The 24,423-nt window shown below is 42.2% G+C and overlaps 1 protein-coding gene and 1 long non-coding RNA gene across 2 annotated transcripts in view; one reads left to right on the top strand and one right to left on the bottom strand.

Annotated features, from left to right (window-relative positions):
- Positions 1-3,688: 3,688 nt before the first annotated feature.
- On the bottom strand, positions 3,689-21,234 carry LOC308399007. The gene is made up of 3 exons (XR_013972054.1): positions 19,518-21,234; positions 4,096-4,169; positions 3,689-3,975 (listed from the first exon to the last, which is right to left on the bottom strand). It is a non-coding gene; the product is annotated as an uncharacterized lncRNA (long non-coding RNA).
- znf710b (zinc finger protein 710b) overlaps positions 18,947-24,423 on the top strand; it is a 27,711-nt gene continuing 22,234 nt past the window's right edge. The window contains exon 1 of the mRNA XM_080885925.1: positions 18,947-19,079. The gene's annotated coding sequence lies outside the window, so the exon portion shown is untranslated. The remainder of the gene's footprint in view (positions 19,080-24,423) is intronic.

Genomic DNA, 24,423 nt, shown 5'->3' with positions numbered 1-24,423 from the left:
AGCCAGGCCATGCTGGGCTTAGTTAAATGTTAGAGGCATTAAACTCTGAAGAACCAATAAGACCTGTCAAATAGTGGCAGACGTCCATTCACAGCCCTGCAGGGGAAGGCGCTGCAATTGATTTTCTCATTGTGACTAATGTGACGTCAAGGGTAGCTCGAGGCGGATGCCCCTGACGCATCTCAATAGTGTTTTGTGCTTGGACCAGTCCAGGGATGAATGCACACATATTCTGCCTCTGTCCCACCAAAGAGGAGGCACACACACCAGGGAAGGGGGAGAGGAAACGCTTTGAGATGTGGCAGGGGGATTATTAGTGCTGTGGACACGTTCTCCATGATGTCAGCCATCTGACGATTCTCATGTTGATGAGGTCAACTTCCTTCTGGCTAAATGGGAACGAATTATGGTTTTTCTTGGATGTGTATGCCTTTTCTCACACTCTTTCCAGTTTACACCTAAGGTAGAGAGTATTTCTACCCCAGTATTGCAAAAGAGTCCAGTTTTTGCACCAGTTTATCTTCTTTAAAAAAAAGAAATTTAATTTAGTAAAAAGACTTTGCAACCTATTTAACTCTTATAATTAGAAGTTATATTTTCTCTTTAAAAAAAAAATTCAACAGATTGTTGATGCTTGTAAAAGGACATCCTCAATTATGCTTTATAATTGCATCAAGTAATTTTCTGACAGAAGTGGCTTAAGGTTAATGTGCTACAGCATTTGCATTATTTTTTCTCAGTAACACAGTAATAAGTGGAACGCACTTTGATTTCCTGCTCTTCCATTATTTGATTTACGAATAAAATTCCAACACAAGTGCGGTATGATCCAATCTACGAAGCGCTTATTTTGGTTTGGCCCTTTTCCCCCTTCCACTGTCAGAACATGTGTGTGCAAGGGGAAAGAATGCTATTTGGCAACACAGAGTGGATGCTTTGGCTGAAGTGAATGTACTGTTGTTATTATTATTACAGTTATTATGGTTATTATGATTACTATTATTATTGTTGTTGTTGTTTTTAAAACCAGCTTGCAGTCAAATATACGTCCTTTCAAAACCTGTTGTCAAAGATTGAACTCATTAGAAAATTTACCAATTCAACTCATTTACCAATTCAGGCTGGGGGCTAGAGCCTATCCACACACTTGAAGTCATACTAAATAAATAAATACATAAATAAATGAACATGGTGTTGGTATGCTCTGGAGAAAAGAAGAATGAAAGTCAGCAGAAGCAAAACTGAATACATGTGTGCGAACGAGTGGGAGGCAGGTGTAACAGAGAAGCTGTGAGGAGTTCAAGTGGTGAAGTTGGATGAGATTAAATACTCTGGGTCAACAATCCAAAGAAATAGAAAATGTACAAGAGAGGTGAAGAAGAGAGTGGAGGCAGGGTGGAGTGGGTGGAGACGAATGTGAGGGGTAATAGAAAGATAGCAGCAGGAGTGAAAGGGAAGGTTTACAACAAGCTATGATGTGCGGTTTGGAGACAGCGGTACTAACAGAAAGACACGAGGCGGAGCTGGAGGTGGCAGAGCTGAAGATGCTGAGTTTTTTGGTTGGGAGTGATCAGAGAGACAGGTCAGGTTGAGCAGTTTGGAAACAAAGTTGCTGAGATTGTTTGGACGTGTGCAGAGTAGGGATGTATTGGATAAAATATGCTAAAGATGGAGGTGCCAGACAGGAAGAAAAGAGGAAGACAACTGAAATGATTCAAGGCTATAGTGAAGTAGAAAGTTGATGCGACAGCAAGAAGATGATCCGCTATGATGAGCTCTAAAGGAAGCAGGTGGAAGAAGATGATGATGAGGTTGTTAGCACTGTTGCTTTGCGTGGGTTCCCTGTATACCACAGCTTCCTACCACAGTCCAAACGCATGCATATTTGGTTAAATGATGATTCCAAATTTTGTGTAGATGTGAAGGTGAGCATGATGGCTGTCTGTCTCTCTGTGCTAGCCCTGAGACTGAGCAGGGGACTGTTCAGGGGGTAACCTGACTCCAAATCCCCAGCAACCCTCAGTTGGATGAGCGAAAGGAGATGAATGGATAGATTTGGATAGAACAAATAAAACATAAAGTACTCATCTCACTGTGAATAATAATGAGGCTCATACCACAGCAACATACTTGTATGCTCGCTGTAACAGAGGGAAGCAATCAGGCATTTGAATTACTCCATCATCATCATCATTGTAGAAAAGGAATGTAATTAAAAGTTAGTGTTGAGAAGCAAAAAGATGTGTATTAAATGTATATTTTCCTCATACTTAAATTACATAAATGTGTAGTAAATGTGTAGTACACACATTACATAAAGTAATCCAGACTCTAAGATAAATACATGAATTTAAAATGACATGTGCAGTATTTATTTATTTATTTATTTATGGTCCTGAGAACTGAGCCTAGACGTCAGAGTGCTTTTCTTCCCAGCTGGACCAAAAGGGTTGTGTCAGTTTTCTCGGAAGCGATTGATTTGGGACCAGCCATCTAGAACAGTAATTCAATAGACACACATTACTGATGTGTGTTTGTCTAGTTCCAGTAAAGCTATTCTGATTCAACTGCTGGTTTCGTGTTATTCTCAAGAAAACTTTGTTCTTTCACAATGCTCTTGACTTTAAACTCTTTGAACCTTGAGTTTTTCTAAACACAAGACTACGTCAGAGAATTTAAAATAAATAACTGGATCACTGGTGTCCCGTTTCACATCAACTGCTCTGGAGCATGATTCATCTAACATTGTTATTGCACTCATCTGTTGTGTAACAGCCAGCCCATGTGCGTGTTGTGTTTTTTACGACATCGCTACGCAGGAGAAATCATTTCAGGGTGCTTCAACTAGTTAAATGTTTGACTTTTCCGAGTCTGGCATGAATTTGACTGTATCGTTCTTCTCATGTTTGAATACTGAATGAGCAGAGATCCAGTGAAAGGATGCCAAAAGAGCAAAGAAAAATGACAAATATGAATATTTCCATGTATTTGATGTGTCTCCATAGCAGCAGTTTTACTTCTAAGAACTAAAACAGCTGCTTTGTCAAACAGCCTTTGCTGTTTTGAGCATTGTGTTAAGCAAAAATACAAAATACTAGCTGTCGATAGCAGTCACATATTTGAGTGGCCTCTTCAAAAGATGTTTTTCCAAACACATGTGGTTTTGTCTGTTTAAAGCAAGGATTTTGATTTAAAACTTTCTTCAGGCATAATCTCTGCCCTAAACCAGAAACCAAGGCCAAACAAACAGAAATGATATTGCGGCTAAGCCAGTGCTGAGGGTATATGACCTGCTCATTTACATGAATATGTTACCGTAGGCACTGAGGAGCTGAGTGTTCGCATAAAGCTTAGAGTTCTGTTGCTGTGGAAGATAAACATATTTATTCAGCCTTTCCTCACCTTTGGTTTCAAAAAACGCTGATCCATGTATAGGGAAATGCAGTTTCACTGGTTTGTGAAGCTGCATAATTGTGCCCGTTGAGGCGTCTGCCGCTCCCACATCATCAATAGACAATACAAGACAAGAACAGATGCAGCTTCTGCAATACAATGGGCTCTGACAACATGGAATTACAGCCCATGCAGCTGAAAAGTGGCTTTTTATTCCTCTGCTCCTGGGAATGGCAATAAAGGGTGTGACATACATTGAATAAAAGCATTTATTCTCAAACAAAGATGGCAAAAAGGAGACATAGCTAGCATCTGGACGTATCTGTCAGTTGTGAATCTCCGCTATAAACAAAACAAACATGAAGAGGAAAAAACTAGGCGGAGAGAAAAATACTGAATGCATGAGGATTCGTGAAAAAACAGAGGCATGTGATACATCAGGCTTTGGACTCTCCAAAAACCACATCGGCTCAAAGGGGGCTTATATTATGTTGTGCAGAGTTGTGTGTTCTTGCATGTGGGCCGGTTCTGAGCTCATTGAACAGCTGTGAGGCAGGCTGCAGGTGAAAGATGAGTCAAGTCCTACGGGGAGACATCAATCATTGATGGACTGACACATCTGAGAAGAAAGGCAGGGAGAAACAGAAGGAGAGCCAGCAGAGAACAGACAACAAACGCACTCTTACACTGTAGAGCTCTGACCTTGTTGAGATGTAGAAGAGTCATTGTTGTCCAGGCCAGCCAAGCCCCTCGAAGCACATTTGAAATCAATCATCCTGGAGGGGAGAAGCAGGAAATGATGCAATCTGTGACAAGGAGTGGGACCCTAATCATACTTTCTTCCCAGAAACACTGGTCATATCCTGTACTTACACATTCATTTTCACTTAATGTCAAAAGTTGGATTTTGAGGGCCAGAGTTGCTTAAAGATTTTCAAATAGCGTCACATAGTCCTCTCTGTGCTCCAAGATAGCTTTGGTTAATAAAAAAAAGACATGCAGAACCTGGAGTGATTTCTTGTACAGTCAGGAAAGTGAGTTTCTTATCAAAGACGACATACGTAGGAATAATTAACACAAAATGTTTCTTTTCGTTGTTGTGTAAATTCTCCCCAGCTGTATAAATATAACCTTTTAGAGATGCAGTTTCATCATTTCCAGCATGTTAATTAAAAATGCACAATGCAACAACAAGAAAGTTGACTTACAACAAGCTGATAAAGTACAATAGAGGAATTCAGGAGAGTATTATACAGATAGGTATCCAGTAGTGGCAGGAAAGAGGGGGCAGGCAGTGAAGTTTATAAAGGATACACTGAGAGCCTGAGCAAGACTGCTACATGAGTAGATGGAGTGATCTCAGGTGGATAAGCCGGATGGAGCAAAAACAGATGGATAAGTCGGTGCTTAAGAGCAGGAGGGGAGGAGGTTATGCAGGTGTGTCAGCTGGTAAGCTGAGAGCTGGAACCACAGGAAGGTGACACCTACGCTAAAGGTAGGCAAGGTAGGCATCCCACTGCACAGACTGGGATGTATTCAAGGTGCAGGACACTGACAATCGTGTCGCATTGGACAGTTACACCTCCACTGTCTTGGACTACATCTGTTTCTGTGTGGACAATGTAACAACTTGGAAACGATTCCGTGTGTTCCCTAATAATCCACCCTGGATGACACACGGAGTTCAACAACTTATTCGAACAAGGAACAACGCTTTCAAATCCGGGGACCAGGAGGCATACAGTGCTGCCAGGGCCAACCTGAGAAGAGGCATCAAGACTGCCAAGCAGCAGCACAGGAGGCGTATCGAGGCCAGGTTTGAGAACAACACAAACCCAAGGCAGGTCTGGGAGGGCATCAGGGCTATCACGGACTACAAAAGAAGAACACCATCACCCTCAGCCGACAGTTCTACTCTGGCTGAGGATCTAAATCTCTTTTATGCCCGTTTTGACAGGGAGAACACCGACCCTGTCCTGTCCCCTCTCCCCTCAACCGACCCTGCTCCGGTCCTGAGCACTCATGAGCTGAGGCGTGTGTTCCAGAGCATTAACACCAGGAAGGCGGCCGGGCCGGATGGAGTGCTGGGCCGGGTGCTAAAAGACTGTGCTGCGGACCTGGCGGACGTCTTCACCTCTATATATAACACCTCGTTGTCCTGTTCACTGGTACCATCCTGTTTCAAAGCAGCAACCATCGTTCCCATCCCAAAACAGTCAAATGTCACATGTCTGAACGATTTCAGACCTGTGGCACTCACCCCCATTCCCGCCAAATGCCTGGAGAGACTGGTCATTAAACACATCAGAGCTTCCGTCCCAAACTCCACCAACTGGGACTTAACTCCTCTCTGTGCAACTGGATTGTGGACTTCCTCACTAACCGTAGACAGAGTGTCAGAGTGGGTAAGAACACCTCTTCCACCCTTGTGGTCAACACCGGTGCCCCTCAGGGGTGTGTTCTGAGCCCTCTGCTATACACTCTCTTCACCCATGACTGTATTTCCTCCTGCGCGTCCAATCTCATTGTTAAGTTTGCAGATGACACTACAGTGCTCGGACTTATATCCAACAATGATGAGACAAACTATAGGACAGAGGTGCAACAACTAGAGTCATGGTGCCACGACAATAACTTGGTCTTAAACACCAAAAAGACCAAGGAGATCATTGTAGATTTCCGGAAGAGGGGTCATAACAACCATCTGCCTCTCTTCATTGGCAGTGAGGCGGTGGAGAGGGTGAGCAGTTTTAAATTCTTGGGGGTAACTGTGACCGAGGACCTGTCCTGGGGCAACCATATCACCTCAGTTGTACGGAAGGCCCAACAGCGCCTCTACTACCTGAGGAGACTGCGGAGCGCACACATTCCCAGATCTCTGATGTTGAACTTCTACAGCTGTGCCATCAGCAGCGTTCTGACGTATGGATTTCTAGTGTGGTTCCCCAGCTGCACCAAGGCCGATCAGCAAGCACTCCAGCGGGTGGTGAAAGAAGCTGGCAGAATTATTGGAACAAGTCTGCCAGAGATCAGTAATATCTTCCCCACTCGCTGTCTGAGGAGGGTGCACAGTATCCTGCGGGACCAACATCACCCTGCGCGCCACCTTTTCCATCTGCTGCCCTCAGGGAGAAGGTACAGGTCTATACAGGCCAGAACATCCAGACTGGCCAACAGCCTGTATCCACAGGCTGTGAGGCTCCTGAACTCTCTGCCCCCCTCTCACGGACAATAACCATATCCAACTTCTTAATAGCAATGAACTGGTCTGCATTGGTGCATCATATCTTTATTCTCTTCCCCCTCCTGCCCCCCCCCCCCCCCTCTTTCTTAAATAGATAACTATCATATCTGATATCATATCTCACAGTACAATAATAATGAATGGGTTGCATTGTTGTATTTTGTCATGTTTCTCAGGTCTTTGTCTGAATTTCTACGAACATTATTGCTAAGGATTGTCTTATTGCATTGGAGTCACACTGGGTTAAATATGTACACTTGGGTTTTAAGGGGTATTTATTATTTTCTTCTTTTTTTGGGGTTGTATGGAAGCCCCAAATGCAATTTCATTGTTCTTGACAATGACAATAAATAAATAAATACCAAATACCAAATACCAAAGGTTGACACCGGAGGAGAGCGTACTCCGGCATTAAAATATTTGTGCACACAGATTCATGTTTAGAGACCTTCAACCTTTTCTTGCTAGTATCCTTTCTAACACTCAGTGCCAGACAGGCAACACGCTTTCAATTTCAGTTTTCTTTGTATAGCAAAGAATTAAATGCTTTACTCCTGCTTTGAGCAAGCATTTGGGAATGAAGAAAATGATGGAGGAAAAAAAAATAAAAATGATCCCTTTAAATAAGAAAAAAAAAAAAAAAACTCTGGCAGAGCCGAGCTCAAGGAGGGCAAAGACACGGGAATATAGAGAGAAATACAGTTGCACTTCCAGAGTCTACAGAGGCTCTAGGCAAAAATTCACAGGATCCCCTCAACCCAGCATTCATCACCATTATGTTATGAATAATTGGAAACCAACAATGACAGTCCTATAAAACAGCATGTACAACATTACTCTAGAAATAACAGAGACCATGTTTTTGATGATAACAATGCTCAAGACCAAGATGGCTAGTTAGGAAGCGCTTAACCTGTAACCGCTATCTTCTCTCTTCTTTCAGCCTGTTAGTGATACCAACAATTTGACTGCAAGTGTCCTGACTCTGATCATCACGTCATGGTCAGCAAACTGCTGTAGCTTATGTTAAGTGAACCATCTTTTCTGTATGGAGTTTGCATGGGTTGTCTCTGTGTAAACCGGCTTCCTAGCAAAGTCTAAAGACATGCAATTAATGGGGTTAAGTTAATTGGTGATTCAATAGGTGTGAATCTCTCTCTGTGTTAGCCCTGTGTCAGATTGGTTACTTGTCCCGGGTGTACCCTGCCTCTGTCAGCTGGGATGGGCTCCACTTACCTTATTTTACCACAATATCATCAATATAGCAAATGGAATGTAAAAGTCTGTCAGGGTCCTGGGACTGGGCGACCCAGGATCCCTGGGCAGTCATGGACCTGTGTATTATTATTATTATGTATTTTTGGTGTCGTTTCCCCTTCTCTGTGCGTGTACATATGTGTGTTTCTCTGTGCTGTGTTAGTCTGTGTCCCACTCATATGTTTAGGCGAGGTATGGGTGTGTATGTCTGCGGGTGTGCCTGGAGGATGGAGCTCGGCCACCTGCAGGCCTGAGGGGTGTGGCCCTGCGGAGGGACTGGCCACACCCGAAGCCACACACCTGCCGCTGATCAGGGCTCGTCGGGGGAGCTACTTAGGAGAGTCTTGGAGCTCCCACCGACGCGGGATCATTGAGTTATCTTACCAAGTCAGTGTGTGTTAGCGTAGGTCTGTGCTGTGCGTATATGCCCGCCGAGGGTTAGTGTTGACGGCTGCGTCTCTGGTTTCCCTACAGGAGGAGGAGTGGTCCGGAGAGGCAGCACGCACGGGGGTGCGGAAACACAACAGCGGGGAGCACGAGCACAGATATCGGAGGGAAGCACGCACACGGGGTTCGAGGGAGCAACGGGGAGTTATTGTATTTACAGCCTTTTCACTGTAAATAAAGAGCACTGTTTGCATCGCAGAGTCTGCGTTTTGGGTCCTCCTTTCCCCACATCCCCACGGTCTGCCAGCCAGACCGTGACAAAGTCACAACTGGTGTTTACTTTACACAAAGCTGTATTTAAAACCCTTTATGAAACACTAAGACTGGGGAGAAAACATAACGTTTTTGGACTTAACTTTTTATTGCTGAATAAACACTGTTAGAGGAATGAATCACCAAGTGTATTTCAGCCAAGAACAAACAAAAAGATCCTAGCACAGTGTGTTTGTAGGTGTAAAATTCTTATTAAAGAGCTCAAGGCAAGACAGAAAATGAACAAAGAAAATCTGGATCCAACTGGTGAATAACTCTGACAAAAAAAGCCCCCCCAAAAAATCAAATTATGCTAAAATGATCTAAACACTGTGCACGCAGAGTCCCAGTTTCATACAAAAACCACTGCCAAACAAAAAACTAAATAGTACTGAAGTTTAAATGCAAAGCAATTCTCCTAGGGTGTCATTAAAATCACATTTCAGCCAAACTGATGTTCAAAGCAAATTCTGACCATCAAGAACTGAACATCTCAGCAAAGAGCTCGACTTAAATGGCTTAAAGCACCTTTGGGAGAAGAAAAGAGTACTAAGCAATCACTGCCCACAATAAAGTCAGAGAGATGTGACCAACAAGGCCACTGGGACTTTTTCTCTTTTATGATACAATCGGTCTTTTAGTGTTAAAGTGACTCATTGGTAACAGGATGTGCGGGAACATCAGCCCAGGCTCATCTTTTGACCCTCTAGATACTGAATAACCTTTGGCTGATGGGATTTAATTGATACATAAAAGCATGTGTGAGGCTATGACACAGGAATGTGCTGCACTGACATATGAGTCAGTAGCCGGTGTCAAGCTTTCATCAGTTATAATGGATGTGCTTTTTGATGGAGTGAAGTGGTAAAGTTTTTCCCTTTCACTCCACTTTTAAGTGCTATCCCTATTAAACCTTTTGTTGTCAAGTCCACTGAAAAGCTAAAGAAAAAACTGCACTAAAGCGAGACTTTTATAATATTCAAACATGTAAGGATTATTATTTTTAACAAAACAGCTTCCCAGCAATATTTCTGCGTTAACAACTAAATGATACACTGATAGGTTATGCAAGTTCCGTCACACACTTGGGATCTCCTAAGCGTAAAGCCCCATCTCATATTTTTAGCCATGTGGGTAATGTGGTCTCTGTGACACTTAACTCGCCTGCTGCAAGCTCTTAGCAGTGCTTCTCTTCCCTGTACTTATGGAACAATAAAGAAGTGGAAACAAACCAGGTCTTATTTTTTAAAATGTGTTTTCCAACTTACCCCATGGAGAAAGCCATGCAGACAGTTTTGGTTTTTAGGTATAAGTGCTGAGACATCTGCTCTGACCAGTGGGGTGAACAGACTTTTATTTGTGCTGGCCTGAACGCGTAACATCTACACATGAAAGCCATCTGTTAGTTTCTTGTCTTTTGCAGTTTACAATTAATATGTTTAACATGTGTTTTTGAAAAGGCAGTAATGATCAACATTTACATCTGCCAAAGACGCTTGATTGATTTGGTTTGTTTGCACAGTGATTCAAAAGGTTATGGAAAGACTTGCAATTTCAATTTAAGAGAGTTAGAGTTTGGCCCAACTTAGAAGTGGGATCCAGATCTGGGAGTCAGTGGGAAAGATCTCATCCCATCTCCTCCTGGGGAAATACTTTCCATCTCTTTTCAGGGGACACTAAGGCGTTACTAAGCCGTCTAAAAGATAGAATCTCTCCAGCGTGTCCTCGGTCTGCCTCTGAGTGTTCTCCCAATGTGACATGCCCGGAATACCTCACCTAGGAGGTGCCGTGGAGGCATCCTGGTCAGAAGCCTGATCCACCTCAACTGGCTCTTTTTTGATGTGGAGGTGTGGCCTTTCCATGAATTACAGTCTTATCATGGTGTAGGGGTCTGTGTGCCGTAATGATCCTGCAAGTTATGTTGTTGGGGGCAATTTGCCCCAAGTAGGCTTCCCCAAGGCAAACTGGTTCTAAGTGAATTATAGTAAACTAAGAGCAATTCACGAGATCTTTTGGAAGAGAAAACACTCCCTACATTACGTGAATGTGGGTTACTGAGGCCTCACCTTGGAGCCAGGTCCCAGGGTGGGGGGCTTGTCAGCAAGTGTCTGGTGGTCAGACACCTAGCTGGGCTGAGTCTTAAGGAGTCAGATAGGCTGGTTCTCCTGTTGTTGTACCACAGGAGGGGCCATGGTCAGACCTCCAGTTACTGCAACTGGCTTTGCATACAAGGAACACTAAGGGAAGGTGTTAAGCTCAAACAAGCACCCTAAGTGTATTTTAAGTGGTTTTTTGAAAGTGTAATTTTCTGTCACTGGAAAACCTTCGTAATGAAATAAAGCATAAACCTGCAAACTGTCTATAGTCTTTAGTTCTGGCCTGAACATCTGTAGCAAAGTATCGCTCAGGGTGGCCTCCTGTCAGCTTTAAATCATAACTTTATGTTTTTGAACACTCTCCATTTGATATCATGTGCCAAAGACTTATTAGATATCTGAAATTGTACTGTAAAACCTACTATGAAATCAGCAGAAAGTTTTCAGTAACTCAGATACACATAAAGGTGGGTGGATTTCCCCGAGTCAGAGTTTCTACATCAAACAGTAGCAGCACCTGTGCAAACCTCTCACCTCAGGCTAAAATATTCTTTTTTCCAAAGGAGGGAGAACCCCCTAACAGGTGCGGGGCTTACATCCTCCTATCTGCTAAAAATCACAAGGTTTATATCAAAGCTTTGTACTGGATACCAAAAACCTTGCTAACTTCTTTTTTCTGCAAGATGAACAGTATAACTTTCAAACACATGAGCTGCCCTCGGCTTTCAGGGAGATATTTGCATCCTCCAGGTTGTAAATGAACAAGGAGCAAAAATAGGCTCTTCTCTTTATCTTTGATTATTACTGTTACTGGCTTTATACATAAAAAAAAATACAGTGAGCTGTGGTTCTCTGGATTAAAATGCCTAGTTGATGCCAGAGGTCAGAGGAGAATGGCCAGATTGCTTCAAGCTCAGAGGAAGATAACAGTAACTCAAATAACCACTCTTTAAACTCAAGCTATGCAGGAGGGCATCTGTGAATGCACAGAATGTCGAACCTTGAAGCAGATGTGTTAATGCTGCAGACGACCACACCAGGTGCCACTCTTATGAACAGGAAACTGAGGCTAAAATTCAGACTGGCACACTAAAACTGGACAACAGAAGACTTGAAAAAAGTTTGGTCTTGATTTCTGCTGCAACATTTGAACTGTAGGGTCATGATTTGGCATAAGTATGAAAGTATCCATCCTGCCTTGTATCAGTGATTAAGTCTGCTGCTGCTGCTTCTGATGTAGTAGTGTGGGGTGCACTTTGGGGCCCTTAGTATAGTTTAAACACTACAACCTACATGAATATTGTGGCTGACCATAACCACAGTGCACCCGTCCTCTGATGGGTGTTTTCAGTAGGATATCACACCGTGTCAAAAAGCTCAAATCATCTCAGACTGGTTTCTGACCAGTTCACTGTACTCAAATGACCTCCACAGTCACCAGATCTCAGTCCAACAGAGCATGTGGTTAGGATGTGGTGGAATGGGCCAGCAATGGGAGATTCACATCGTGGTTGAGTAGCTGACAAATCTGCAGCAACTGTGTGATGCTATCATGTGAATATGGACCATAATCTCTAAGGAATGTTTCCAGCACCTTGTTGAATTTATGGCACAAATAATCAAGGCACTTATGAAAAGGAAAGTGTTCCTGATAAAGTGTCGAGTGAGTGCATGTTTCATTTTTGAGATTTTTTTCTTGGTTTTTTTGTTTGTTATTCAACGTATTAACATTCAGTAATTTATTTTTATATATCATAGTTCTTGTTCATGTCAGACTGGATTTGGGTTTAAATGCTGGAGGAATTTCTAAGAATGTATTATCCATGTTACCCAGCCTAATTTTATCTTGCTGATGACACCAATGCTTCTCACTCTGCACCGTATGCAAACAGTACATCCTGCTTCTTTGAAGCACTGAATTGATAAAACACATAATAGGCTTTAATATGAGCAAGAGACAGAAAGCATGGTGTATTTTTGTCCCAAAGGACTGCAGTATTAAACCACTTCAGAACTAAAATCTAATAATGACATCATTTTAACTCAATTAATCTGTTGTATTTGTAAAGTCATCATTGCTTAATGGGATCTGTCTTCACTGAGATAACCTGCAGCGGAGAGGTTATCACATTGAGACCTTTTAACACCGATGATCAGAGAACAGAACAGTCTGGAGGAAAGCAGGACCAATTAGTAATAGGACTGCTACTTGTGCAGAAAAAAAGCATTTCAGCAATTAAAAGTCAGCCTATGTTACACAAGATGTGCTTTTCAGTAATGCAGTACACACGCAAATGGTGGGCAGTCATGGAAATCTACTTATAGGACGTGTCAAAGACCAGATTTTATTCAGATGGAACATAAGGAAAAGTATTCACGCACAGTCACACACTAGCACATGCAGGACTGTGTTACTACAGAGAGTAAATTGGGCTGAAGATCAGCTAAAGAAATATATAAATAATGCTTCTCAGTGCAGAGACACTTAACCCAATGAAAGCACATGGCATCCAACTTCCAACAACAGAAGTATTTATACCTGTGCAGCATCATCAGGCAAGATGGAGGAGTGGAGAATGACATCAAGAACAGGTTGTGAAAAGCCCGGTGAGTAATGATGAAAGGCATATGTAAATTGCCCCGGTACAGTCTCAGCAGCAAACTGAAACTCTACAGAAGCTGCATCCTGTCAACCCTTCTAAATAGGTCAGAATGTCAGTGCATGGCCAAGCACAATGTTGACAAACCGTCATCTTTGAAGCAAACATGCAAGCAGAAAAATCTGGCAAGTCTTACAGCCAAAGAAAATAATCAGTGACCTTCTCCATCAGTGTAATATAGATGACATGGGGACTATAATCACAGAGAGGGGATAACGATCTGTTGGTCATTTTTTTCATAATGAGCAATGATCCCTTTACAAAGGTGGCCCTTTGAAATGGCAAAGGGCTAGCAAAGAAGAGAAACACCAAAGTAAACATGAAGAAGGACCGCTGAGGAGGAGAGTTGAGCTGTACATGGGCATCCATTGAGAGCTTGGCTAAAGAAGAAAAATAATGACTGTTTGCAATAGTAAGTGTAATAATTCAAATACAAACTGGAATGTGTGAGGTTTAGTTGCCTGTACAGTATGTTCTGAAGCACATCGGACCCAGCATCCTGTCTGTATGTGCTGCCTGACAGCATGCTTCTTCCGAACATTCCCCTCTTATCTTAGCCAGCTCTGCTAGAGTTTCTAACTCTTGTGTAATTTGGGTAATACTTTTCACAGCTCCAAACAAGTGGATAATTTATCTGGATTAAGAAAAGTTAATGCGTGTGCCACACTGATTACCGCTTGTTGAAAACCCGACATTGTAAAGAGCCATTATTTAAATCCTTTAAGCTTTTCCTGTTTTCAGTGGACTCAGAAGCTCAGAAAATACATCAGTATGATTTGATTTATCTTGCCACATGAATGATGTCAGCGCATTTTAAAGTTGACTGAAGAATCACAGTTAAGCACTTGATGCACTCCTGTAATCAAATCAAGCACAGTTTTCACAAATGAGCACTCAGATTAAGGACGTGTGTCCATTACCTGAGTTTTCTTTGTAAATACAAAGAAGATGAAAATGTAGAACTTCTCTGATTCACTGACTAGAAATAATAATGTAGTAACCATGACAGAGAAGCTTCATGACAGCAGACTTTCATGTGTCTTCTCCTATGAAATGTTCAGCCAGCTGCATATGAAGATATCGCTTTCCTTTCATGTCCTTCTGCATGCTCACACATTTTTAACACCACGCACTCCTGAGCGAGCCTAACTGGAGCCACATAGCCTCAAATAACCTCCAGAGCAGGGTGTCAAACAGGAGGAAGATGCCCCCGTGTTAATTACTGGTCTCTCACCAGGGGGATAGAAGGACCTCGGCTATATTAAACTTTCTGAGACACTCTGACCCTGCTGCGGCATTCACACTGCTGTCAAAGTTCACATGCATCTCTTACATTTTTGTGGAATGTAGAATAAAACATGTTATTATTATGTGTACTTGGAGACGCCTCTATCATTTTCAGCTGATCAGAAACGCTGAGCTGAGCCTACATACCTGCACAGCTGCAGAGCAAAGAATTCTCTGTGTTTTAAATGTTTCGTGACAACACGGGATTTTTCTTTGAAAGAGCGTCTTACACAACAGCACATGCTTTCTCAGGAGATTTGGCTTGAATTTGAACATGTGAACTTCAGTTGCCCCGACACGCCGCTGCCTGTACATCTCAGGAAAGAAATGGGAGCCCGGAGGACAAATGAAGTAATACTGTTACACCCTAATAAAAACCCACTGTAAGTGAATGGGAAACCAGAGTACTACACTGCCTGGAATGAATAGCAAACACACGGCAGCCCCAAGTTAAAATGCACTTGTGTAACAAATTAAGCACGCTGGGCTCTTTCATTTTTATGAACATCTGTAATTTGTGAAATTAAATGTGTGTGATCGCTACAGTGTTGTTTTCCAGGCTGTACAGTTTAACAAGCGGCAAGAATGATTGGATTTTGTTTTAAATGATTATACAGCAAGGCTCACACTGGTGCTTATTCTAACTGAGTCACAATGATGATGTTAACTTGGTAAGGTTAGCTTAGCCGCCACAACTTCTACTTCCTCTACTTTGTTATTTTCACCATCACAAACTTGTTACACAACTGTCTCAAAGATGATCTCATCACTGGCTCTATGTGAAGTTTTAGAAGAAAATTATACTCGACGCAAAACAAGCCCCAGCTAGCTCAGCCCATAACAAGTAGCATATGGCAAAGTCTGACTGATGCATTTTCCCTTTAAGTCTGCTTCAGATTAATTATTGTGCAACTTGTTTCTAATCTTCAAATCATTGTAATGTTCTTGCGTTAGTTTGGAAATACTATGCAGGATGGACATTAGTTTGTAACATTATATGACAGTCATGAATCTACTTTAAGAGGTGGATTTCCTGGCAGAAAAAAAAAGCTGCATTTGTATCTTAGATTTTTGTGTTTGTGGCTGTTTGTGTTTTGTGAGAGGGAGAGAGAGAGAGAGAGAGAGCTCAGCAAACAGTGGACAGTCCAGAGTGATGAAGCAGATGGTAATCACACAGTCTAGACAGGAGGTAGGCGAGTAGGAGATAGGCCGCACTGTTAAATAACCACCCACAGGTGCAACATTTTAAAGCCTCTTTTTTCCAGCAGACTCTACTGCACAGATTTCTGCAACATAATAAGCAGGCAGTAGCTCATCATGATAAACTAACAGGACAAGACTTGAATATTAATATGTTTGAATAGGGGGAAAATGGTCCTTTATACACCATCTTTTATTTGAACTGCACGCTTTGCTAACAGAAGACAAAAAAGCATATGCTAAAGCAAGGCTGTGAGAGAACCTCAGATGGCCAGCGTGTAGCAAGTATGAGTTATAACACCCCCACATTGTCTGTTGTTTGCTCCGGTACTGTTCGCTACCTGTGGGAAAAAGAGCGGATTTTCCCTCTGACATAGTGTGCAGTGCTCTTACCCTAGAGTCTTTTACATAGAAATCAATAAAAACTCATCTCACTCCGCTGACACGGTTTTAACCAAAGTTTTGAGACCACTGACCTGCAAACATTTAAAATTCGCAGCGCATCTGTATTCACGAACCTGTGAATAATGAAGGGCACAGCGGCATCTTTATGTAAAAGATCATATTCTGTCAATAAGACTGGATAATCACAGACTGCAGGGGCCTGCCTGCGCAGCCTTCTGCATAGACCAGGGGTGGGCAATCTCAGGCCACGAGGGCCGGTGTCCCTGCAGGTTTTAGATGTGTCCTCGAACCAACGCAGCTGATTTAAATGGCTAAATTAGCTCCTCAACATGTCTTGAAGTTCTCCAGAGGCCTGGTAACGAACTAATCATGTGATTCAGGTGTGTTGACCCAAGGTGAGATCTAAAACCTGCAGAGACACCGGCCCTCGTGGACCGGGATTGCCCACCCCTGGCATAGACTGATAGCACAGAACAACAGGACTGGAGGCCACATCTGCACACTGCACACGAAACATCAGTCATTTCCTGATTGTCAGCAGCAAATTAACTTGGTCAAATGAAGATGACTTTCTTTCATGTTGTAAAATGTAAAGGAAGCGCTATTTCCCACTGGACAGACGATGATGTGTCTGTCATAAAGTGCTGTTACAGTGGACCTGCCTTGGCCTGTGTTGACACTTCATAAAGATTAACACTGATGTAGTTATTCACACATTAACAGCAGTGAATTAAGGAATCTTAATCAAATAACATGTGAAGCACTTAGACACAGAAAAAAACATGCTGTCACAAGAGCTCAGTGGAGTGCTTGTGCCCTCTAGTGTCAGTGTTGTATGTTTTCTCACAGCAAAACATTTCATGAATTTGTCACACTTTTTTAAAAACTAGAAAAGGCTTATTTTTGCCTTATGCAACACCTACTGAGATCATGTTTTAAATAACTTAACTTTTAAATTTATAACTCAAGTCTTAAGATTTTTAATTTTATTTCACGTGTGATTTAATTACATCAAGCACCTACAGTAGAAGGAAAACATTTCTAGAATAGTGTCAATATGATTGTCTGTCTCTGTGTTGACCCTTCAACTAGCTGGTTACCTGTCAAGGGTGTGCCCCCCCCCTGTCCTATGGCGCTGTGGCACCTAGGACAGGCTTCAGCTCCTGTACTATGGATGGATGCTTTTGAAATCCCAGGAAAATATTCCAAATTATTATTAAATAATAAATTATTATTGTTTGTGCCAAACCTTGCAGTAACACAAATGGCCACTTGAGGCTGACACGAAAAACTACGCGAGTCACTTTACACTTTCCAATTTAACAACCTGCAATTTTAAAAGGGGTCCCTCTACTTTTTCCCTTTGTGACAACTGTAGTTACCTGTATAAAATAAATGAATCTATGGTAATGAACCATTAGAGCTGTGGCCACTAGTGACAGATCAAATACACTGTTCAGTTATTTATTTATTTTTACATGCTTTTTCCCCCTCCTGGCCAAAATAACCATCCCATTTAATATCACAGTGAAACACAGATTCACCTTGCTAACCAAGTGAACTAACCAGTAATTACATTATTGGAATTTCAATTCAAATATGGTCCTATTTTTACATCCTATTTAAAAAGTAAGCAAACAAAGAAGTATGGTCACCTTAAATACCAAACTGGAGGCTTAATGTTAGTCCCAAAGCTATGGCTGCTGTCATGGTTGGACAGTGAGAAAAAATTATGACGCTACATTGACTTTGCCCACTGGGTCCATCTGAAACGTATAAAGACTAAAATGTACAACAATGGACTTATCGTTTTATTCTGTGTGAGCAAAATGAGTAGCTAAGGCAGTACAATCATCAGAGAAGTGTTTACAGGGTTCCTGTCAGAGAGGTGTTATCCCACAGGCTCCGGACCGGATACTTTTTTGCAACTAGCGTATCGCCCCTTGGTGGCTATAATAATATTGCTGGTTTAAGGCACCAGCGTTGACTTACCTTTAGACCTAGGAGTTTATTATAGGTGTGGAAGGTCTGAGCTCATTTTATATACAGTCTATGTTCACTGCATACTTACTTCTGTTCCATATATACACATTTTCAACAGTAAATATTTGCATGCGGTAACAGTTCTGTTTAAAAAATCTTTACATCTAGAGGGTTAGGGTTATCTTTAAAGTGCCCGTGCATCATCAGAATCAGAATCAGAATCCTTTATTCATCCCGAGGGAAATTAGGGGTTACAGCAGGCAGCACGCTAATGGCGCATGCGCACTCACAAAGGAACCTTCTGACCAACTTTACACAAACATCACATTGGGGAGACATGTCAGAAAGGTGGCGATGCACTCCTGTGTTTGGGATGCAGACATAGTGCCACCTGGTGGACTTTGTTAAGCTCATACAATTGTGTCCAGCACAGTTTAAAAAATGTAAATAAATATGAAAAATAAAACTACCCAGTAAAACAGGTTAGTCCTAATAAGGGTTAGCCAAAAATATGTATTCTGAAATTCTGAAGTTAACATCTCACGTCTTTTGTAGTCTCTGTATATTATTGTAAAGGGTGTAAAAAAACAGCGCAGAAGTATTAATTCATGAAAGGTGCAAAAACATATGATGCTCACTGCGTGGTGATTAACTGTACCTATTAAAGTAGCTGAGCCAGTGTCCGCTGTGGCGTTGAGGAGGAGCTCAGTTGTTTATTCATTCACGTCAGCCCCTCTTCCCTTCCCTTCCCTCCTTCCTGCTACACACAACGGGGACCCACCGTTGTAACTGTTTTTCCCAAATATTAAAATTAACCACAGCCACGTCGCCACCATAAACCGATTTTGGAATCAGGTGAGTTGCGCTTTTATCTTCCTTTGGAGATTACAATTGGAACAGAAATGTATATGTGGCGCTGGCGCGTTGACTTGTCCGGCCCGGCGAGGCGGAGGAGGAGTATTTCAACCGTAACTTATTAAATTCCTCCCGACCAGGCTCGAAAATGTATGCGCGTTATGTGCGGCGATTTCACCGTCTGTGCTCTTTAGGCGACTGTCTTTCGGTGCGGCTTTTCACGCCGTGCCGAAAACAACCGCGCGATGTAGGTCAACAACTACAGCCAAAATGTCGTCTTTTCTTTTTTTTACTTCCACATTCTCTCATGCCACAAACAGATGGCGTCGAGAGAGGGGGATGGAGAGAATGGGGAAAGAGGCGCATAAAGGAGTAGGGGCGACACCAGGCCACATTAGCCATCACTAATCTAGACCATGCACATGCAACATAACCCACCCCGTTCGTGCCAAAGACGTCTTGCAGGCCTGTCTTCAACAAAGTTTTTGCCGTTAAGTTGTCGGGTCTTTCTTTTTAAAGATGCGGTGGAAGTTCTTTTTTGGACCTGGGGATGATGGTTTATTTTCAGTAGGCTGAAGTGTCGGCAGTGCCAGCGTTAAGATAAGGCTGGCCACTTTCAGCTCTGGTGTATGTAACGCATAGTCGAGGCCACATTTTGGTCACAACCCTGCGCAAAGGGGGATATTTCGACACCGCAAAGCACCGGGAAGATGCACTGCAGTAACCTGTAGCCAAAGCGGCTTGCTGCTGCTATGGGAAAGACAAGCTACCACCAGTTGGCTGACTCCTCCAAGGGCTGTCAGAGATCAATGATAGGCCACACAGGTATCCTCCACTGCACTAATGAGGTCAGTGCATCTAACACTGGCTTGTCAAGGGATGTGAAGGTACTGTAGGGCTGTCCCATTTGTGGCACTCTGTGCCATTAAATGTAATGAAATGCAAAGCCAAAGCCAGTAATCGTACTGCTGACCCCTTGCATACCTGCCATGCAGTGTCTAATCATGTAATGAGGACGGTGCACTGCATGCAGCAAGGCAGCTGCATACTGTGCATACCAGTTGGCAGCTCAGGGCCTATAGATGTTCTCTGAGTCACTGCACTTCAGTGGCTGGCAGTAATTAAAAACATATCCTCCCATTGCGGTCTAAGGGTAATCTAATTGATGGTCATTTAGAGGGAAATATTTAAATGACTCAGCAGCGTTCACTAAGGTATCACTGCTGTGCAGATCCTAATTCATGCTGCAGAACTTGCCATTAGCCTCTTTCAAAGTGATGAATGAGTGTCCTGAAATCATGCTTTGACTTAAATGACTCAATCATCCCAGTGCCCACGGGAGAACAGGGCGTCAACCGCCGCCGTTCACCTCAGGCTTCTGTACTGTTACTGTAGCCATTTCGGCTGAGCATCTTCAGTCAGTTTTGTCTTTCTGTTGTTTCTGCACGAGCGTTAGGTGATGTAGGTTCAATGTTTTCAGGTCGAGGAGTCCACTTCCATTGTTGTCTTTCAAAGAGTTTATCTGTTGGCTCCTGTTGTACTTTTTCCTGAACTGTCAAGCCACTATAGTGGATGGCCAGTCATGGCCACATCGATTTCAGTGCTCTGCCTCCCTGAATGCAGTTTTGAGGCTCTTTGACTTCCCCAGTTTGATCATAACAACTCCCATCTTTTTGTGCAGTAAGGCTTTTCAGCCAAATAATTTTTCTTGCAAAGTTATTATCTATTATCTCTGAGCTGGCAGCACACAATTGTTTTGTTTGTTTTTCCTATTTTAATCCCATATCTTAAACTTATAATATGCATACCCCCAAAATGTCAACATCAACAAAAATCACAAGCAAGCAATCAACTTTTACCCGTAGAACTTAGGTCAAGTTTTAGTGTACTGATTTCACCAGTCACAAAATTGTAGCTCGTATTGTTTTCAGTGTGTGTGTGTGTGTGTGTTTGGCCAGGTGTTTCTTTGTCCATCTGGATGTAAGTGGTCAGATTTTGTCAAAATGATGTCAGTATGCACGATGGAGTCAAAATTTTAGAGGTGTGGTCAAACTAATTAGTACTGAGTGCTCATATCATAATGCAGTAATTAGAACACATTGACGAGCATTGTTACTGGTGTGATCTCATTCCATTGGGTTACGCAGTGATGAATTTCCCCAAGTTTGGATCGATAATGTGTTACTGCACTGCACTGCACTGCCGCTGCTGGTTTTCACAATCTGTATGTTACTCAGGGGATCATAAGCCGTTCGTTTATGTATCATCATCAGCAGGGTGATGGTTGAATCTAGTCCGGCCGGGCCAAACAGCAGTCTTATTCCCCATAATCCAGAAAAAAGACAAATCCAGTCATCTTATCAGAAAATTAGATGCTTCTCTGGCAAATTAAGATAAATGAAAAATAGGCTTTTTCTATTTTCTCCTTCCGCTCTTTATCACGCTTTGGGAATACAGCTGTGGTAAAAGGTTTAGAATAGCTGATGATGGTGTCAGCACATTGCAGCGCTTCGCTGTGCTGCAGGCAGGGTTAAAAAAAAAATGTTTCTCAAAGCACAAAGGCCTAATGTGTGGGGCCTGTTGGTAACAGCTGAACGACCTCCAATGTGCATTGCCTGCTTGTTTGTATGTCCTGCATGAGTGCAGTGTTTAGGCCTGTTTCACCACTACAATGCCCAGATCTTCTGGAAGAAAGCTTTTTATTTTGTAATTGTTAAAAATAAAACCAGATTTAGGGTAACTGCATTACCAAAGCAAGCTGACAATTCATCTTTTAGGGCATAACTCATAACACAATTCATAACTTTGCATTACCAGACTGGTTGAAGTTTTGGCACGCTTGTGTTTAAATATTACACTTTAATGCAAGACGGTTGTGGTACCTAATCTGTCTGTTTTTCTCGTGATTGTGAACGGACCAAAAACCAGTGCTGTCAACTGTTATTTTCACCAGAAACTTTGCTACACAACAGACAGAGAAAGGGGTCTGGATTTAACCCTCGACTCGTCTGTGCCAGAATAATTTTTTCCTCGTGCAAGTGGCATGGCTCGAGGGATCGCAGCATCAGTTTGTTAATTCAGCCTGAAATTTCTCTTGAATAATTGCATGGAATGCCGTGATTTATTTATTTATTTCTTCTTCTTTTTTTAACACATCCAGAATAGGGCTGTGCGATATGACCAAAATCTCATATCCCGATATAAGAATTCTATCGTCCCGATAACGACATAAATCACAAAAACGTAACATTTTCTGTAAATTCTGTGAATCTCGGGCAGCTCGACTTGCAGGAAGTGTTTCCAGCTGCGCGTCATGTACCTGGAGTCGAGTGTTTTAACCAATGCATGAAACTATACATTTTTAGACATAAGTTGTAACGGCCGCCGTTTTCTTTGTGAGTATTTATTACACGGCGTGCTGCGGGGAAAACACCTGTTATGACGTTTGAGTCTAAGGTTTATTTTTTAGCACCTGGCGGCTCTTTTTTTAAATTCTCATCCGTAAATAATCTGCTCTTTCAGTTTATTTTTGAAAAGTCTCAACAGGATCTTGAGCTTTATTGTGAAAGGTTTATGTGGAACATAAACAAGCGGACACGCGATGCTGTTACCCTCCTTGTTGCTAACCACAACGCATAAAAACAGGCGCTTGTCCTTCAGTAGTGTGGTTATATTAAATATAAGAGAAAGAGATAACTTTAAGAAATTAATATAACCACTACAGTGACCATCAAAACGGTGAAAAAATATTGCCCTAAACAGTTTATTTTGCGACACCACGAAACAAACCATAGCGTAAAATGAAACGATAGACGTTTTTATATCGTCATCCGATATATATCGTTATATCAAACAGCCCTAATCCAGAATCTCTTAAAGTTTAATCCTACTGCATATGGTAATCAAAAAACTTTTCCTGTTGGTTGTTCCCTAGATTCATCTTGAGAAATACTGGATGCATTGCTAAGATAATATGGTACAAATATTTCTGTTTCCCTCAGGATGGATGTTACTGTGGCAATCCACTAACTTCTCATATACGACTATACTCAGGTCAAATTTTTAATGCCCTTCACTGCCTTAGTTTATAAACAGATTCCTGCAAAATGCTACTGTGCTAAAAATAAATGGAGAAGTTGAGTGTTTTCTACTAGTATGCCTGTTTAACATCACTGTGCCGATGTGCAGAGCCAGTAGCCCGGTTGAGGCTCTTGGTCTTATTAGAGGAACAGTAACTGTCTTAAGCTGATAAATGTGTTAAAACTTGGAAAAACAACAAAAGATACGGGCAATTTTAATGCAGAATATTTTTATCAAGATAATGCCTGTTTTATGGAGTGCCCTCTGAAGGAGTTTTTAATAGAAAGCTCCAGTATGTAATGCTTATTAGGTGCGAGTCATGCCTGTCAGTTTTGGTCTCGCTGCTGGTCTGGCTAAATGCTGTTCTTGCCAGCCTTTGCTGTGAAGTTGCTAAGAGTTGTCTGGTGAGTCTGTTTGGGCCTGCCAGTATACCCCCAATCATGCCAAATTCCCTGCATGAAAAAGATTAGCAGTGCTGAAGTTATTTTGCTGTACTAGGTTAACATGCTATTATACAATCCGTTAATTATTTTATGGTTGAATTCGTTTTGCACTAGTAAGTCTTTCCTCCTCTTTTTTTTTTTTCTCTCCGCTTTCATTCTGATTGCATCCTGATTATTAGCCAGACATGAGCAGACCCATAATCATCCAGGCTGATGCTGCGCACAATCTGCAACTATATTCAGTGTTAGTGTTTACCATTCGGGTCTCTGCAAGCTTCTATTCGGTTTGCTAACCACCGCTCTTCAGCAATGCAGAGTGGTGGCCTAGTTCATGCCCTTTCAATGTAATTTTAGCTGTGTGTGAGTGTGCATGCATTGTGAACGCCGTCTATGTTTCCTGCTCCCTCATGCGCTTTTCTCTCTTTGTTCACTCCGTCTGTACGTCTTTAGTGATAGAACTGTAGTCATGACACACTAGCACAGCACTCTGGTCAGTGATGCTGTACTTTTACCTTTGGTGATGTATGTTTAGCTTCGCTGCACCTCTGGATGATGGTGTTGGCCTCAAGGGAGCTGGAGACAATACAGCCATTTTACAGTGTGGGTGTGATTGACACTTTGTGTTGCTCAGCCATTAGTGCAGATAAGTGGTTCAAACTGAGGAAATGTAGCTGGAGAACTGGATCCGAGAAGACAAGTTAAATGTCTTGTGGATTATGAAGAATGTTAGGCCTGCTGGGTTTAGTTTTTGTGGAGAAGACAAATTATTCACAAGTGCAAATCGAGCATAAATGTTACCATATTTTTTTTTCTCTACCTAC

Source organism: Rhamphochromis sp. 'chilingali' (genome assembly GCF_963969265.1).
Source record: "Rhamphochromis sp. 'chilingali' genome assembly, chromosome: 6".
In the NCBI taxonomy this organism is placed as follows: Eukaryota; Metazoa; Chordata; class Actinopteri; order Cichliformes; family Cichlidae; genus Rhamphochromis; species Rhamphochromis sp. 'chilingali'.
Note: the sequence above shows the minus strand (reverse complement) of the source record. Positions and strands in the feature narration are given on the sequence as shown.